This window comes from Oreochromis aureus, linkage group 15 (genome assembly GCF_013358895.1).
Source record: "Oreochromis aureus strain Israel breed Guangdong linkage group 15, ZZ_aureus, whole genome shotgun sequence".
Taxonomy (NCBI): domain Eukaryota; kingdom Metazoa; phylum Chordata; class Actinopteri; order Cichliformes; family Cichlidae; genus Oreochromis; species Oreochromis aureus.
The window spans coordinates 1,645,888-1,664,073 of NC_052956.1; the positions used below are offsets into that span (position 1 = coordinate 1,645,888).

General features: G+C 43.3%; 1 protein-coding gene across 1 annotated transcript in view; it reads left to right on the top strand.

Moving 5' to 3' along the window:
• The first annotated feature begins 6,472 nt into the window (after positions 1-6,472).
• The window catches only part of flrt2 (fibronectin leucine rich transmembrane protein 2), a 53,239-nt gene continuing 41,525 nt past the window's right edge, over positions 6,473-18,186 (top strand). Inside the window, exon 1 of the mRNA XM_039598476.1 lies at positions 6,473-7,347. The gene's annotated coding sequence lies outside the window, so the exon portion shown is untranslated. The remainder of the gene's footprint in view (positions 7,348-18,186) is intronic.

Genomic DNA, 18,186 nt, shown 5'->3' on the forward strand with positions numbered 1-18,186 from the left:
ACTGCTGCCACATCCTTATTTGACACACTATACACCTCCTCCGGTGCACCCAAGGTGTGCCAATGAATATTTCAGCAAGTCAAAATGGATATTACTCCTGAGTCAGACCTGCTGGCACAGACTGCAGCGCTACAGGTGGGGCATTATGGTGGCAGGCACGCTCAGAGTGCAGGGCTAATGTATCGAGACATTATGGGCCTGGGTCACTGCAGTTTCTCTTTTATTCACCACACTTGGAGAGGACTTGAGAAAGATTAGGAATTGCTGTCAGAAGCATATTCAGTTCTAATGGATGGATGCAGCAACATACGTTTGGACTTCCATCATTTGGAACGCAAACATCCTGCTAATCTTTGCCTAACATAAGCACATGCTGCTCTGCATTTCCAAGCATGTGCGTGTCCCTCTCGACGACTTTACAAATCGTAGTTGCTTTACTCAGTGTTTATTTAATTGTGTTGTTTTACTCGTTCGACAAAACACTGAAAAGCACATCCATGCATCCACCTGCTTATGTGTGATTAAAATGCGATACAACGGGCATGTTAACGCTAGATTTCAGGTTACTCGGATTCCGGCTTTCAGCTTCATTTATGTGTCATCCAGATGGTTTTGGGCAATAGAGTTCTCACATGGCTCATCAAAAGATAAGCTCCTCTTACAATTGTTGCATTTCAGCTGAGAACGCGCTTCCCACAGCACAGGAATTGCCTTAAACCAGTCACTGTACAAATACTTTGACGTAAACCATCCATGAAAGAGCCTCATTCACCCAGCAGCGTTTAAAGAAAGAGAATGCACGAGGAGGAAACATGACACTTTGCTTTTATATAAAACCATATGAAATGTATGCAGGTTTAACAAGCGATAACATTGGACTTGGTGAAACGTGTAGTCAGATTCTTATAAGGGGAGCAAAGCACGGCAGCCATTATTGGGACACGAGAAGCACATTATCATCGGCTCCGGCTCTGAATTTGCAAGAAGCACTTTGACTGCAGCTACAAAGGGGCTACCAGCCCTATTCAGGGTTTTGCTCTCATTCATGACAATACATCTTATCGTCGAGTATCCATCTCCTTTCATGTCTCTCCTCGGGGACCAAACCGGCATCATAAGTGCTGTGCCATGATTCAAGTGTGCTTCTGCCAATTTATTTTTCCATAAGACTATGTCAGTCAGGCTCAAAAGTAATAAGCCAGCGCCTCTGGTAAAGACATTTGCAAAGTAAATAGGGCCTCCTTTCTCACAGCAAATGTGTGCCTATAACTGCCGTTGCCATGGTACTGACTGTCAGCATCATTGTCGTCGTGGCGGTATGGGCTGATGTTAATCTTTTCTGCGGGTGACACTTTGCGTGGTCAGAGAGGGAGCTCCAGAAGCAGGGGTGTGGTAAATGTGTCCGTCAGCTACTGTCCAGGCAAAGGACCAAGACAAAGCTGAGGGGGAAGCGTGTTTAAAAAAACACTTTTAATGATGCTAAAATGTTAGCAACACTGTGCTTATTCATGCTCCACAGAGGGTAAATCTTCTTTTAGCACCACTCTGGGTGAGTTTTCAAACAGTAAAATATCTCACATCAGCCAGAGCTGATCCACACGTTCATGAAGCTGTTCATGGTTGCCTGAGGATACGTCCAGACTGTTCCTGTTTGATTATGTCAACACACAGAGTGTGCGCTCAACCCACCAATCAGCCAAAGCGTCAAAAGGTAACAAAAGCGGAGTCGAACAGGTTCCCCTCACAGCCCAGCTGGCTGAGGCTGGTTCAGATAAAAGGGAGTTTTTCCTTCCCACTGTCACCAAGTGCTTGCTCATAAGGGTCATCTGATTGGTTGGATTTTTGCTCTATAATTGTAGGGTCTGTGCTGTTGTTGTCATTTATTTAAAAATATAAATAATATATATCTAAAAACTGAACTGAACTCATTGTTGCAGTCACACTCTAATACACTATATGTACAAAGGTACTGGGCCGCCTACACGTTACACCTGTGGGAGCTGCTGCCATGGAAACTCACGCCAAAAAGCATGAGACTGCAAACACCTGCATTCAAAGATTAAGAAGTGTGGCCCTGAGGTTTTGTCCATGTGGTGTACTTAAGCAGGTTATAAATAAAAACTGCTTTTTAGAAAAGGGTGCAGACACGACAAGTTTATTGCTCTATTTTTACCCGGCAATCACACAGGCCATGATGGCATGCGACACAACAGTAATGTAAAGAGTAGTGTATTACTTTGTTCAGGGAGTAAATAAAAGTATCAACCCCAAAAATGGTGCCGAGCAGCCCAAGTTAGCATGCTCCAATATTCACAGTAAGAGTGTGTTCGGCAGCTTGTAGCATGTAGCTCAAAGCAAACCACAGCAAACGCCTGTCCCCCAAAGCTCCCAGCACGGTGTGGTTGGGGACTGCAGATAAAAGCATGGCTTGTGTAACGATGAAAGAGCCTTGAAATAATTCTATTCATCTAAAGAGGTGACAAGGTTTATAAGACAAGAGTCCCTTGTAAAGCACCCAGTGTGGTCTGCTCTGGTCTGGAGGAGCAGCGGTGGAATATGAAAGACATTTTTCTTTTCTCCACCTCTCTGTTTGTTCAGTTTCGCTCTTGTGGGGGAAACAGATCAGAGCATGAAACACATCTGGGACCGGACTGGTGCAGACTGTGTGTGTTGGATGGGGGGTACCTACTGTAGACTGGGAGCTGGAGAGAATCACCACTGTTTTCTTTCTCAGTAGCGTGCCCCACGCAGGTTTACACTGTAGCCCTGCCATACGCTCTACCCAGGAAATGGGCTTTATTAATACATTTAAAAGCACGTCAGGCTTTGGTGACTTATGGTCTATGTAAGCCAATGTGAAGGTGCATTGTCGGCAACTTTTCACCAATAACGACAGCGTGAGAGACGGAAAGAAAAACATTCTCTGCGGGCCCGACCAGTTTGGGCCTTGCACGGGGGGAGAAGGCTGTTTTAGCTGAGCCGTCGCGTTCCAGGTGTTGCTTTTTAATTGGCAATTCCACAAGCAATAAAGCATTTCACTTACCTTCGCTTGTAAAGTGCTTTCATTCCATCTCCAAATGATGTAATTACCCAGCCGTCCCAGGCGAGAGGGAGGCAGGAGAGGAGAGGAGAGGAAGGTCTGCTGGCCTCCGTGCCGCTCGCTCTCTCAGCGAGAACCCTGGCGAAGGGTTTCTCGGAGAATGTTTTCATTTAGGAATCCAAATACCGTAAAGCGAGGTAGTCATTTGCACAATAAACATACGCCGCTTTAATTTCATTTCAAGCTCAGTGTGGGTCTATTAAAGAAAACACATCAAAACAAAACCAAAAAAAGCCTGAATATAGGTTTGCAGTTGTGTTTGATGTATGAAGGTCAGCAGGGGATGTTTGTTCTTTGTTCCTGGACACAGATGGCGAGTGATTTTTGTGTGTAGCCAACACTGATTTCTTTTTATTGCTGTTCATAAACCTACAGAAGCTTTTTTTCTCATCACAGTTACAGTTTGACTTCTTAAGTCAGTACGTGGGCACAGCCACGCTTGCCAAATTCAGTGCTGAGATGCAAATGAGTTTTAAACCTGTCCACTTCTTCACCCTTTTTTCTTCTACTTCTTCCTGAAAAGGCTTCAAATTACAAATATGCTAATGAAGTCAGCTAACCCATGCGGCGATGTTATCGTTTGAAATTTTATGTGAAGGGGAGATTTTTTTTTTCTAAAAACCCAAAAACACATTTTCCTGTTTAGCTTGTGTGGAATTCCCTCCGAGACACAGAAAGGTCAGAACCGAAGCCAAGTGTCTGTCGGCCAAGCGTGCAGAGACGTGTAACACTAACCTGAAGTCATTTGACTAAAACCGATCTCGCGATCCACCTTGAGGGGGGGATTGTGAACCCTCAAGAACAAGTTCAGTCTGTCAGCTTGTGGCGTGGAGCAAGCTCTGAAACACAAACGCCGTTTGATCAACATCGGCCGACGATAGGTGGAAGAAAAAAAACAAGAAAAAAAGTGGAATTCCACCGAAGCCGTGTGACCAAATAGCTCAGCGTGGATTTAGAAACACAGAGGAGAAAGTCAAAGGGAAAACATTCTTTTCACATAAAGCCTACCTGGCAGAGATTTTGCATATCAGACCTCCCCAGCGCCTGTCAGTATTCCAGCAGTGGCAACACTGCCAAAAACCACAAAAACAAGCTGTTCGCTATCACTGCTGTTCCCATGGGAACAGGCCCGCTGAGGGTGTGCCCGCTCCGACACTCATCTGGACAAACAGTATATGAGCTCAGTCTCAGCATGCTACACAGACCGGGAGGGGAGGGAGGCAGGGGGTTGGGTGAGGGGTGTGTGTGTCCCGTCAGCCTCTTTCTCTGAGAAGCAGGGCCTCATACGCAAACTTGCTATCAGTATAAGCGATTAGCTGGCCCCCGCTTGTGAAAAGTGCCACAAGGGGAAAAAGGATCAAGACTCCTGAGATTTTGGGCCCGCGGTGCTCATTCGCACACTTCCTCTCCTTAATAAAGACCACACATTCCCGGCGACTGGAGCGGCTGCCAGGGCTGCAGTTCAAAGTTAGCCGGGCCGGCAGAAGAGGGGGAAAGAGTAAACAGCAGGAAAAACAGCAAATTAAAAAAACGCCAGGCTGCAGCTGTGATTCACCGTTATTATGATCATTTTTGTTTTACACAGGAATATAGTTTGATCATCTCTGAGAGAATTACTTTGCTCTCTCTATCTCTTTTTTCTGGTGTGTTGTCCATTTAGCTATCAGTGCAACCCCTGCTCACACCTCTGCAGCATCACCGCAGGTGCAGCAAACTGCATATAATTAGCACAAAGTGTAGTACGGAGGCAAACGTGCCACAAAACAGGTGCTGGTGATTGTTAGCAGCTCTGCATTTGCATATGAAACTGCAACAATATGGCCAAAGCTTTCACCCTCGAGTTGCAAGATTTGGCCACAAGCTAAAAGTTAAAAGTGGTCTTTTTGTTTTTTATGGCAGCCTAAGAATATGAAACTAAAAAATCTATTCATTGGGCATATTATTGGCATATACTTACAATATGAGAGAGTTTAAACAGAAAATTTCAGTTCAGTTCTATTTACATAGCAGCAAATCACAACAACAGTTACCTCAAAGTGCTTTACATATTCGATACCAGGGGGTCGTCTGATTGTTGGGGTTTTATCAGCAAACACTTGGCGACAGTGGGAAGGAAAAACTCCCTTTTGACAGGAAGAAACCTCAAACAGAACCGAGCTCAGGGAAGGCAGGACAAAAAACACACAGATAACATTGCTATGCTGCATTAATTTACTTATATAACAATAATAATAAAAATATACGCATCTTTCACCCAAACTGTGGAAAATATCTATGGACTTGTTGATTATAAAAAGCCAGTTGTTTTTCCACCATACAGTTTGCTAAAGTTGCCTTTGGATATAAATGTGTTATTACAGACACAGGTTCATGCAGATTTCCCCCCCTTATTTGTTAAATAAGGAATAAAATAAAGACAGAATAAAAAAAGGTTAAAAATAGAGTCTTTATGATCATTATGTGAGAGGTGAAAATCAATTCAGGCTCTGTAATTACAAGACAGATTTCATCCACTTGCTAAATATTTCTCACTTTGATTACAGCTTTAATAATTTATTCCCTGTTAATTTATTAATGGTATCCGGGTACAATATCAGGGACCTCACAGGATCTCAGCTCAGAGGCTTTCACGGAGACGTATACGACTGTATGGCAGCAGCACAGCTAGGAAATCAGAATTATGCGTGTGTTTCCTGTAGGAATGAGAAGGGCAGTGGTCCACGTCAGCTGCCTTGTGGATCACCTTAATTTGGTGAGATTCATACCTGCAGCTACCACACTTCTATCAAAGCTGCAGGTGGATCGATACTCAGGACACATGTGGGTAAGATTTCTCAAACACACACAGAGTGCACTCTGAATGTGTCAGGGGGAAATTTCAGCCTCTGGGGGTTTGTAAATTAGTTCCATTATGGAGTTTGAAAATAGGGTTTGACCTGATTAGGAATTTCTTACCATGCTCCTAAGTAGTCATCAAGACCCAGTGGTTGCATATTTTCAGAAACAAAGCGAATTATTGAGTCTGTAACAATCCCACACCTGACTGTTGTAAAACCATTAATGTGAAAAACAGCATTAACCGGGGTTTAGTTCACATTTGGTTGAGAAAATCCAGGGCAGGGACAGAACTTTCTATTTAACCGCACAACATCATTGTGATTTACGGTGGAGTCTTTATAAACAGTGACTAGGATATGCATTTTGGGCTTATTCGCTAAGCCACGGTGATATTTTACCTGTTCTTCTTAATCTTCAGTGTAGCTGCCTGATCGAGGGGGCATTAGGTGCCATTAAACATATCCCTGCTCTTCATAATCCTTGCTGAAGTTGCACTGTGCAAATGAACGTATTATTCTTTTATGTGTTTAATGTAATTTTATAATCCGTGCCTCTGACCCAACACTGCTCAAAATATGAAAACAGCAGAAGAAAAAAAAGCGTTTGTCCCTGAGGAAAACACCGACCCTCTAAGTGAGCAATAAATCTGGCACTTAGACATGAATATGTGTGTGTGTGTGTGTGTGTGTGTGTGAGCGTGTAAATGTACTCGGTGTTCCTGAAGTCTGTAGCCTCCAGAGATGTCAAATGTTGCCGGCAACATCCGTAACCCGTGACCCCTGAGACTCCTGTTTTGTTCTCGACTCTCCGGGGCCCCCTCTCGAGATATCCATCCGCTGGAACTCCCCGGGATGACGGACTCCCCTGTCATCCCCATTCCTCCGCACTACACCCCGGTAGCCTTTGACCTCCCCGCCACCTCTCGCCTCTTCGCATTCCAGCTAAAGGCGCTGAAACCTGAACCCGCGGTGAGCTCATCGAAAATCAAGAGTTAAATGATACCAAAAAACCCTGAGAAATGTGAGAGGGAGAAAAGGGGAGAGGCAAGCCGCCGGAGCAGGACAGGTCTGGAACTGGTTGTGTGTGTCTGCTCGCCGGAGCTCCTCGGGGGGGTCAAGTTACAGCAGAGAAAGCGAGGCGAAAGAGGAAGAAGAAACTGCTGGCGTCTTTGAATCCTCTCCGCTTTGTGTCCGCCTCGTTTTCCTGCTCCTCGCCGGCCTGACTGACTTGTGCCTGCAGTTTCCTCTTGACACACTTCAGCGAGCTCACCGCTCTCAAGTTAACGAGCCCGTCGGTGTCGTCCCGGTGTCTGTGAGCCGGGCTGACACGAGAGTGTAACCCCGTGAGGGCTTCTCTCCCTGCCTCTGTTCGCCTTTGACCCCGCTATGACCACCGAGTGCTCAAAGACGGTAAGTGTGTGTGTGTGTGTGTGTGTTTAAATTGCCCGCTGTGTTTGGATGTGTTTTAGTGTCTGTAAACAAAAAAGAACAGAAAAAAATAGCAGATTTTTTCCCAAAGCTTTATCGCAAATGTCACAGCTCTAAATCATTGTAAGTCATGTCTCATATTGTGATGAGTACCATTAAGATGCCTAATCACGGCAAACATAATTAAACTAATCAGTGTCTATCTCAAGCTGAGCTCGGAGTATGACTGCATAGAAGTTGGCAAAAAGGCGCTTTTTTGCTTTAATTTGAGAGCATCTTCAGCTGAAAGCCAAAATGAACTTTCACAAGTTGTTATTTATTTTTTTCCACGCATGTATTATTCATGGCTGCCTGTTTCTAGTTCACTGGCTGTTGTTCACAGTGCTTCTTCCTGACCTCCTGCACTTGTCTTGTCAACCTTTGGGATGACGAATGCCTTCTGAAGCAAAGTTTTAAACAGGGCTGATGAATTTAATGGGTGGTCTACAGGAGACGCTAAATAAAAGGTTGAGTACACATTATTGTTATTATTGTCTTTAAAGAGCGTGATGAAAAGAGTGCACCCACGGCCTCTGCAGGGGTGGTTTAAAAAAAAGAAAGCATTCAGAACAGGGTAAGGGCCGGTTTACGTTGTGTAATCTGCCACCAGCTCTTCCTTTTCCAGCAGAAAGCGATTGAGAATAATTGTGAGCATACCAGCAATAACTTTTAAAATGTCTGAGGTGAAATAGAAACAATTATCTCTAACATCTTTCGCAATGGTCTCATTATTTAAATGGGTGTGAAGTCCTCCTCCGCCTCTCACAGGTAAACACTCCACGCTTCTTTGGAAATAATGACATCTCTATGATCAAAAGCCTTTTTCCCTTTTTTACTGGGAAAAGCTGCCCTGATTGCACTCAATTTACAAAGCTGTTTTATTCACCGGCTTTTACTTAACAAGCCTCCAGAACGCCAAGTCCCAGACCATGACTGCCAATGGACGTGATTAATGAGTAAACATAAGGCTACAGCATACAGAGAATAGTGACACACACCTCTCCAGCATCAACATATCACCTCTAATATTTCATTTTCCTAATATGTTCACAGTTGTTCCATATTGTGTAGCAGTAGCCTGGATATGTCTTGTGGCTGATGCTGCTTTTGTCCCTGTAGATTTTATTTTCAGAATCATATTGTTCATACAGAGTCATCAAACAGCTGTGCAGGAAGGGAACACTCCACATATATGTATTTTAATTCACTGCAAAGTAATGCTATAAAAATAAAAAAGGACTGAACTGTCAGCGTTTAGTCGCTGGGTCCAGTTTGCTGCACCGTTGTCAGAGGCTGTATCTGTCTGACAGCAGTCTGTCTGCTTTGGAGCTTTTATCAGCACTTTATTCATCACGCTACTTTTTGCTGTTTTAACTTTTTATCTGTTGGGTTTAACTAACAACTTTAGAAAGTGTCTGTTTAAAATGCGTCTCCTCTCTTAGCTAACTGTTTGAACTTGTAGCCAAAGTCTTTGATCTGTTATTTTGGGTTAACCATTTAAAACGTTTACTCGGCTAGCTAATGTCATGTATTAAGCTAAGTGTTTGAAACCTGAATGCTTTCTTGGCTTACCATTTTAATAATTGTCATTAGTCTATTTTTAGCTAATTATTTAAACTAAATATGAGCTTTAGTGCTCTGTCAATTTAAACAGTTCTATTCCTATTTAAAATTTTAACTACTTTTACATAAACAATTAAAATTCTTTGCTAACTATTTCAGCAGTTTTTATATTGATTTTTTTCACCTGTCGTTGTTACATTTAGCAAACTTTTTGACTGCGTTTCTGGTTTACTAACAATCTTTGAGCCAAAAAAAAGACAGCACATCTGAAAATACATTTCAAAGAAATCTTATTTCATTATCATTTATGATGTTTTAGCAGTACAGGGAGAAAAATCCCTCAAAAAACAAAAATCAATTAAGTAGAATAAAACTGATGCAATAAGAGGTAATACTTCAAGAAGACAGCTGAGTGTTATTGAGTATTTTATACACAGAATCAGCTGTAACAGAATTGCCTGTCCTTCTGTAGTTTATACAGATTATTATTGAGTTAATACTACAGATGGCTTCACATGTAACCGTGAGTTTAATATTTTAATGGTCAAAGTGGTGTTTGTTCAACTTTTTTTTTTTTTTTTACAAAACATCAATTTTGAGGCTTCATAATTTTTCCATATAATTTTCACACTGTAAACTTGTACATGATCTCTTTGTTAAATGCAATGACGCGTAAGTGTAAAGTGTCCGTCTAAAGGAACTGACGTCTTCTGCAGATTTTCTGCATCATCATTTATGCATCAGTTCTTTAAAGTATGCATTGTGTAATGTGTCAGTTGACAGCTCAGCAGGCACCTTCCTGGAGCTCAGGTTAAAGTGAGCTCTTTCACCTCCACAGTATAATTGCTTTGGGGGAAGGCAGAAGGCTTTTACACATTCGACAGCTGCAGTGTGTTTTCTACAACATGGGGGATAAAAGACGCATCGATTCAAACTGTTTTTTAATTTTTTTTAAAAACATTTTAATACAATTGGTTGCAAAAAAAATCATTTCACATGACTTTGACATTAGGAATGGCTCACTGTGTCTGAGACTATTAGAGAAACGGGAAATGACAGTCTGATCTTTTTTTTTAAGCAGAGCTTTTAAGAAGTCTTGAATTACTTTATTTAGACTCAGAGCGCACTCTCATTTATTAACGTCCTGACAGAATATTGAATCCTACACAAGCCCAAACCTGTAGCACTGAAGAGTCAGCTGACGGCAGCGGCCGACTCAAAGCATGAATCAGACGTTGTCTGGTGCTGGACGCAGCCTGAGGGCAGAGCTCAGATATGCAGCGATGGAGGAGCAGGAAAGGACGAAGACGAGAGCGAGAAAGAGAGGGAGGGAGAAGGAAGACCATAGGCTGCCTCTATGGCCGACTGGGAGATCGGACACAAGGAGAAGCTTGTTCTCGCTCCGTCTCGCTGTTCTGTGGGCATGTAGCAGGAGGACATGGCCTCTCCTGAACGAAAGGAAAATAGAGTCAAATACCAGAGGATAATGTGATTATAGGCAAATAGGAGAACGAAGGTTAATTAGAGTTAAGTGTCTATAAAAAACGTCTCTGTGTATACATCTGCATTTCAGCCTCCATCCCATCGACGGGCTCGAATTCTTTCTGCCTCCGTTAAAACAAACATAACTCGGTAGTTCAGAAGGAATGTTGTGAATGTATATTTTTGGAAGATAATACCTGGACAGAGTCATTAGATTATAGTCAACGGCTTAGACATTAACATACCATAAAGACCGATGTACCTGGAAAAAAGCCCCAAAAAACACAAAGCTGCAACTGTGACCTCACGCGCACGTCTGGAGGTCGAACTGAGTCAACATCAGCCAAGATAAATCCCACCAATAGCTGTTTTCATCAAACACTCATAATCTCCCACTTGTGACCGCTGGCACCCCATTAATGTGGGACCTGTCGTTCAGACAGAGACGCTGCAGCCGTGACCTCTGAAAGATACGACCAGAACTGAACCAATGAGGGAACAGCAGCTGATTTTCTTTTCTGTCTTTGGTGGTGGCGGGCGCTGACATTCGCCATGTTGCATCAAATGTATCTGAAGATTAGACACGGTTTGTTTTTTTCACAAAGTGAGTCAGTCAACATTTAGCTGCACCTCTGATTGTTCTTTACAGAGCAGTTTAAAAGGAAAATCACAGCTTTGATTGCTGCAGTAACAATGTTCTGAAAAACACTGCAATTCAAACCACTTAGGGACAAAGAAACCCCGTAAACATTCAGAAGAGTCATTTCAATCTGGCCCTTCTTCCTTCTCTCTCTGTGGCTGCGACCCAGGAACCGCCACGCTGTAAATAAAAAGGCATTTTGAATATTAGTTGTGGAAAATGTGACCATGGATTCTGGATTAAAGCTGATTGGTCACACACACGAGTTGTTTTCATAATTCCTTCGTTCTATAACCTGCTTAATTAGTATTCTTCAAGAGCTGCGATATTTGGTTGTTGGCTCGTTACTGCCCCTGATGTTTAACTGTGTCTGAGGATACGTGCGCCACGCTGAGCCTAACCCTGAAGGTCTGTGGGCTTCCTCATGCCTTCTCCTTCTTGGACCTAGATCCAGCCACCAGCTGACTGTTATTACTGCATAAATCTAATTCTGATGAGTCAGTTTTGGTGGGTTGAACTGAAAAATGTAATTACCATTATACGTCTTGACAATGACTTTTTGCGTACATCGTGTAATGCATAACTAGAGTTCAGCCAGAATATGAAAAACCTCCTGAGGATGCAGCAAATGCTCATTTGTCTAATGCTGGAACCTTTGAGCGTATAGACCAAAGCAGCTCTGACACATCAGGACATCAGGACTGGCCCTTTGGGGGTATCGTGTGGTGGCTGGCAGTGATACACTGGCAGCAGGTCCTGTGGGGCTACAGACCTCTGAGGTGAGACCTCCGTTTATTCTGTGTTTTGTGCATCGTACTGCTGGGTGAGGCTGCTGCCTTTGGGGTGTGCTGCCGATAGAAACCCAGCAATCTTTAAAGTAACAGAGTAACAGCGTGAATGACAAAGCACGCATGTTGCAGCTGACTGCTGTAAAAAAAGCAGAACATCTAACTGCAGTCATGATACGCTAATGCTCCGTCTGTCTGAGTACAAGCTAGTCTCATAGTTGTTGGAGCGACTCGGATGTTTTGAGAATAAAGTTGTTCACCACAAAATAAGTTCTGCGTGTAAAAATTGGACGTTAGCTGAGATATGGACATTACATCTGTTTTTTTCTTGTTCCTTTGCTTCCTTTGTAAAACACTTAACGATACTTCTAAACTGCAAAATCTGCAGTATGAGTGTTGAGAGTTGGCAGGAAGTCTTCAGACACTTGAAGCTACTTGCACCTATTATTCCAGCAAGTGATGGGACAACATGTGTGCTAATGCATTTGGGTACTTTTGTGGTGCATACTGCCATATTGGTTCTGAACAGGCAGTATAACTATTATGGTATTATGCCACAGACATAAACACCACAGATCTTATCCCCTGTCTTAAAAACAATCTAGTATATTCCATGCTGCTACCATACCTGATGAAATGTGCAGTCGTTTTTTAAAAATAACTACAGATAATGTATAGTAATAATAATGATAATAATAATAATAATGATAATATATACAGCATTCTGAGTATTGCCTAAACCAGCATCATGATACCTCGTTATGGACCAAAACAGATGCTCCACATTTTAATGTAACTTATAGATTTTCAGCGTATTTGGAAGTTACTGAAGTACTTTAAACATTTTCGTACCCTTTGAGTACAGCGCTGCCTATAATTGAGGACAGGTTTTATGGCGCGTAAGCAGAGCCGTTCCTGTTTGCTTTGGAATCCTCTGAAAGTGGCCAAAAAAGCGCCGGCGAATGCCAGCCAGAAGGGCTGCCAGCAGGCGTACATAACACAACTCGGAGCTGCACTCCTTGATTTTCTGCTCCAGTCACACTGAACTTTTAACAGGCTTCGTGCTGCTGACGCATTCCCGACTCAGCCGCCCCCCCTCCACCCTCATCGCCCCCCCTTATCTTAGATTTTATGTTCACACCTCATAAAAACTCAATTTATTCCTCAAAGTTGAGCTTTAGTTGTGAAATCCTTGTTGTCATTTACAAGCAATGTTGCATTTGGTGTTCAGCTATCAGCATTAGTTTTTGTGGCAGCAGTGCTGCTACACACACACACACACACACACACACACACACACACACACACTGAAAAAGTGTGAGAGTGACTCGTAGGGTATTTCTCTCAAATGTAACCAAAACAGAAAGCTGCAGATTAGATGAATACGGGCGATGAATCGTCTCACACCACAGTAATGGTGGTGATGCGGGTCGTATCAGACACCAGGAATGTTTGTCTCTTTTTCTGCTTCTTTCAACGGCGAGTTCATTTCATTCCATGGAATCTTTTTATTCAGCTTTATGCGATGGTTCTTTTTCACATTTACTGGGTTGTTGCTCCACTTTCTTGTCACTTCTCAGATAGCTCAGAGTGGTTCGCTGTTTCAGCAGACCTCAGACCTTCCCAGAAGGCTTTATAAAATAACTGTTTACATTAGACTCCAAAAATGGACTCACATTTATGTGGCAAAACTTCCTTTTTTTGATGACAAAAAATAAATGTTTATATTTCCAAAGAACGTGGTTAAAATCGTCCTTCTTCATTCAAACCTCCCTCCTCTGATCTAACGGCAGTGATCCTACTACGGCTCAAGGTTTTATATTTAAAGTTGTAATAATAAGTTTCGACTGAAATGTAGGTTAGTGTTTTGTGGAGAAACTGTTGTTGGCAAGCACAGCAGCAAGATGTTTCTTGTACCTGGTCAAGAGGTTTGCACACATCTTATGAAGGTTTGGTTCTCTAATCTTTACAAACTCTCTAAATTCTCTAGCTTAAACTCTCTACACAGATTTTCTATAGGATGAAGGTCTGGAGACTTGCTAGGCCACTCTATGAGCTCAATGTTCTTCTTCTTTAGTGACTTCATTTTTGCCTGGGCCTTATGATTTGGGTCTTGCTGGAAGATCCATCCATGACCCGTCTTCATTGCTCTGTCCAAGATTTTACGGTCCATGACCTCCACTTTTGGCTTCTCGTTGTGGTGAAGTTGTCCTGTACCCTCAGTCCCGAAGCATAATAGTTCCACCTCCATGCTTGACTGTGTGCACGGTGGGGGGGGGGCAGTCTCTAACTGGTACTAATACCGTACCACTTTATTTCTTTGTCAGTCAGCAAACTTACAAATTCACTCCCGAAATCTCATCGACAGTCCATCAGCTCTGGTCGCCACATCGCTGTTCGGCGTTGACGCCTCTTTATTGAAGATAAAGTCGATGCCATTGTAACTTTGAGGCTGTTTGACATCGGCTGAAACCAATTCCATTTCTGGCAGCGTTTCCAGGGTGTATCCTGTTAATAATCTAAAGACTATTTGCCACTTCACTGCATCATTTGTTTAAAGCTGTTCAAATTGGCTCTATTTCGACCAGTAACATGCTAACGGTAACACTGAGGCACCACTAATAACAATAACTCAGGCCCCACACTTCTTTTTCCTCGTTCAGCAGAACAGTTAATTTTAGCCTTAGCATGTTGAGAGTGATGAAGGAGGGTATTTTACCTGAAGCTGCGTGCTTTCCCTTTTAGCACGAGCAGGTGAGATCAGCGCTATAGTGCGCTGTATATCTCAACATCTGGCAAAAACATCAGCGCTGGGCGTCCAAAAAGCACAACATCTCAGCACAGCAGGGGTCCATTTTGTTGTGTGTATGGACACAGTACACCCAAGGCAGTATAGAGATGTATTTTTACTTAAATAAAAGACTCACAGACCTCCTTGGTCTCCAGCAGTTGCAGCCAGGTGTGATGTTACCGTCATGTGTTCTGTGTTAGGTGCTGGCAGTGACGTAAAGGACAGTTGGAAATGTGATTTGAGTGGCTCTGGGCACCAAGTCGTTTAAAATTTGATTTGAATCAGATTCCTAACCACCGACAGCGTGACTTTTACAATCTGCAATCTGATTCCAATTTGGATATGCCAAAAAAAAAAACAACCAAATCCACGTCTTCACCCGTTTTCTTCACCTCCCACATTTTTATCACCTCTGTCTTCACCCCCCCCCCATTCTTCCCCCTTACCAGTCAACATGACATCATACCACGCTGTTGTTGTTGCTGCACCCAAACCCTCGACTGGGCGATGCGGGTGAAAACAAAGGCCCAGTTGACACAATACGCCGTCTACCTTTCCAAACTAAACAGCTCGCGGGCGTCGTGAAACTCCCCGCCGTTCTGTTAGTACTCACCTTAAAGTTTTGTCTTTATTAAACTTTGTGGCCTACGACGACGCTGCGGCTGAACACGGCAAACTGAAACAATCCTGTCGTGTGGGAAAAACATTGAATCATTTTGTTTATATGCATGAATCACTCTCAATAAAACCAAACCTAGTCTGAGACCCCCGCAGCGAACCCCCCCCCAGCCCTGCTTTCAGTCATGTTCACTTCTCTTTAGACGTCTCGTTGTTTGCAGGCGCTCCTTTTCTCTGTCTACATAAATCGCTTTTTCCTGTTCGTGTGCAGCCTTCTTGTGTCTCCGCGTTGGACCGACGCTCTTCACTTCTGGCACTCTAAGCCATTATTTTCCTATTTTGCATGTCGCTTGCTGAGTTAGCGCACGCTGTCGGCTGCCTGCTGAGTGATGCATTCCTCTCTATCTCAAAAGCTTCGCAGTAATTGCTAGGTAATTGTTTGTCCAGTTATGCAGCATGCAAAAGCCCAGCCTCACATTATGTCAGTTAAAATCTGTCGAAACAATGCACTGCCAAATAAAAACCCCCAACAAAACATAAAACACTGAGATCTTTGCCCCGTGGCGATGTAGCCTCGCATGCTTCAGAAACTCAATTATTCAAATAAACCTGGACAACAGTGAGGAATAATCTCTCCCAGGTGGCATACAGTTTTCACTTTGTTTTAAAAAAAATAAGCTTTTGTGACTGAACGCAGCCTCTGGCGAGCAACCGAGCCCGCCGCATTCCACTTTCACATGACCTTCTCGACAGACCTGGCCCGGAGCGAGAGCCGCGCAGCCCACCCCTCGCCACGCCTCCCGTTCGCCTGGCCTAGATAGGACCAGGGCCTGCTCGTCTTTTCTCCTCCTTCTCGTGTTTATTAGCTTGACTCAAGTCCAGGGAGGCAATTGGCTTGTAAATTTCATCTATGTATATTTACAGTTGTGTTTTACAAGGACAGATTCATATCCCTCTCAGAGGATGGGAGAGTGTAAAATTGGGCCTGGTGCAGGCGGTTTTCAGCCTGTTTGTGCACATGGATGTTTGGAGAGTTTGAGTGCTGCAAAGTGGCCGAGTAGTTTAATTGATTAGATAATATTTAGGGAATACAGTCGTGTCAGGGGTGATTTGTGACAGAAGGGTAACGGCGAGCGTGAAAGGGAAGGTTTACAAGAGGCTAGCTGCTGTGATTTATGGTTTGGCTAAGGTGGCAAGTCAGAGCTGAAGATGCTGACTGAGAGGGGACCAGAATGGACATGATTGGAAATGAATACATCAGAGGGACAGCTCAGGTCGAGTGGTTTGGAGACAAAGGTGGAGAGACAAGGCTAAGATGATTCGGACGTGGGAGAAGGGATATATTAGACAAAGACAACCGTAGCTTGCCTCCACCAGTGTATGAATGTGAGCGTGAATGAATAATGGCATTGTAAAGCGCTTTGGGTGCCTTGAAAAGCGCTATATAAATCCAATCCATTATAAAGGATGTTGAAGATGGAGCTGGCAGGCAGGAGGAAAAGAGGAAGACCACAGAGAAGAAGGACATGCAGATGTGACAGAAGAGGGTGTTTGGGATAGGATGAGATGGATGCAGACGATTCGCTGTGGTGACCCCTAAAGGCAGCAGCTGAAAGATCAAGAAGATTTCGTTAGCTTTCATTCTAGTAAAAACCAGCTAATTAATTAACATACAAACATCAGTTACATTATTAGGCCATGTGTTCATTGCCTGTTAATGTCAATATCTAATCAGCCAATAAAGTGGCAGGAACACAGCGTTCGAACCGAGCGTCAGAATGAGGAAAAAGTGGGATTTCAGTGACTTTGAACGCGGCACGGTTGTTGGTGCCAGACGACTGAGTATTTCAGAAACTGCTGACCTGCTGGGATTTTCCCACACAGCCATCAGTGAGCATTGTTTGAACACCATAGCCTTCACGAGTGTTGCTGCTGACTCAAATGTCCTGCACAGTCACCTGCTCTCAGTCCAGTCGAGCACCTTTGGGATGTGGTGGATTGGGAGATTTGCATCATGGATGTGCAGCTGCTATCATGTCAGCATCGTCCAAAATCTTTGCTGCTCTAAGAAGGCGTCCCTGCCTTTGGGACTCCTTTTATGGTTCTCTGGAGAACGTTCCATATGTGATACCAAGGGATGGTCTAGATATGTTTTTGCACTTTTAAACCCTATTTTGAGGACGCGTGTTAAGTATCTAATTGTTATTTAATACAATATAAATGCAGCAGATGCAGCTCCTCTCATGATTGGTAGTTTGCTTGGCTGTGTTGGTGGGGAGGCCACAGGGTTACAGCCCAGTGCAGAGCTGTTTCCTCACTTGTTACTGGATTGTCATCATTTCACTTTGACTTTGTTCACCTCTGTTTCTTAGCTTGAATTTGTGTCCAGTAGAGGCCAAACTGGCCGCACTGTAAACATCCTGCACTGAGCCGCTGCTGTAAAGAAGAAATGGTTCAAATATGAGCTTCCTGTCAGCTGACCCTCACATTTACTAACATGATATAACTTCAGAGGTACCAGTGAGCACCGCTCGCTGTTTCTGCCATTCAGTCAAATTTGAAAACTAGCCCATGAAGCTGTTGGAGTATAATTAGCGAAGCTTTGGAGATTCTCAGAGGCTGAATTTACTCCTGACTGAATGTGCTCGCTCTTTCTAATCTTCATGCTGTGGCGTTTCATCCAACTCGCTCCAAAGTCTGAAACTTTTCTCCAAAGGCATTCATTAAGAAAAAATAAATAAAAGTAAAACTTGCTCATTTCAGCTTCTTAAATATTGAGGATGTTCAGCTTTCTGTAAATGTTACACCTCACGATGTTGGTTAGAAAACAAGAAGCCGTTCCTTTATTCCCTGAAAAAGCGACATGTTATTATTAGCAATAAAATCATCATTATTTGCAG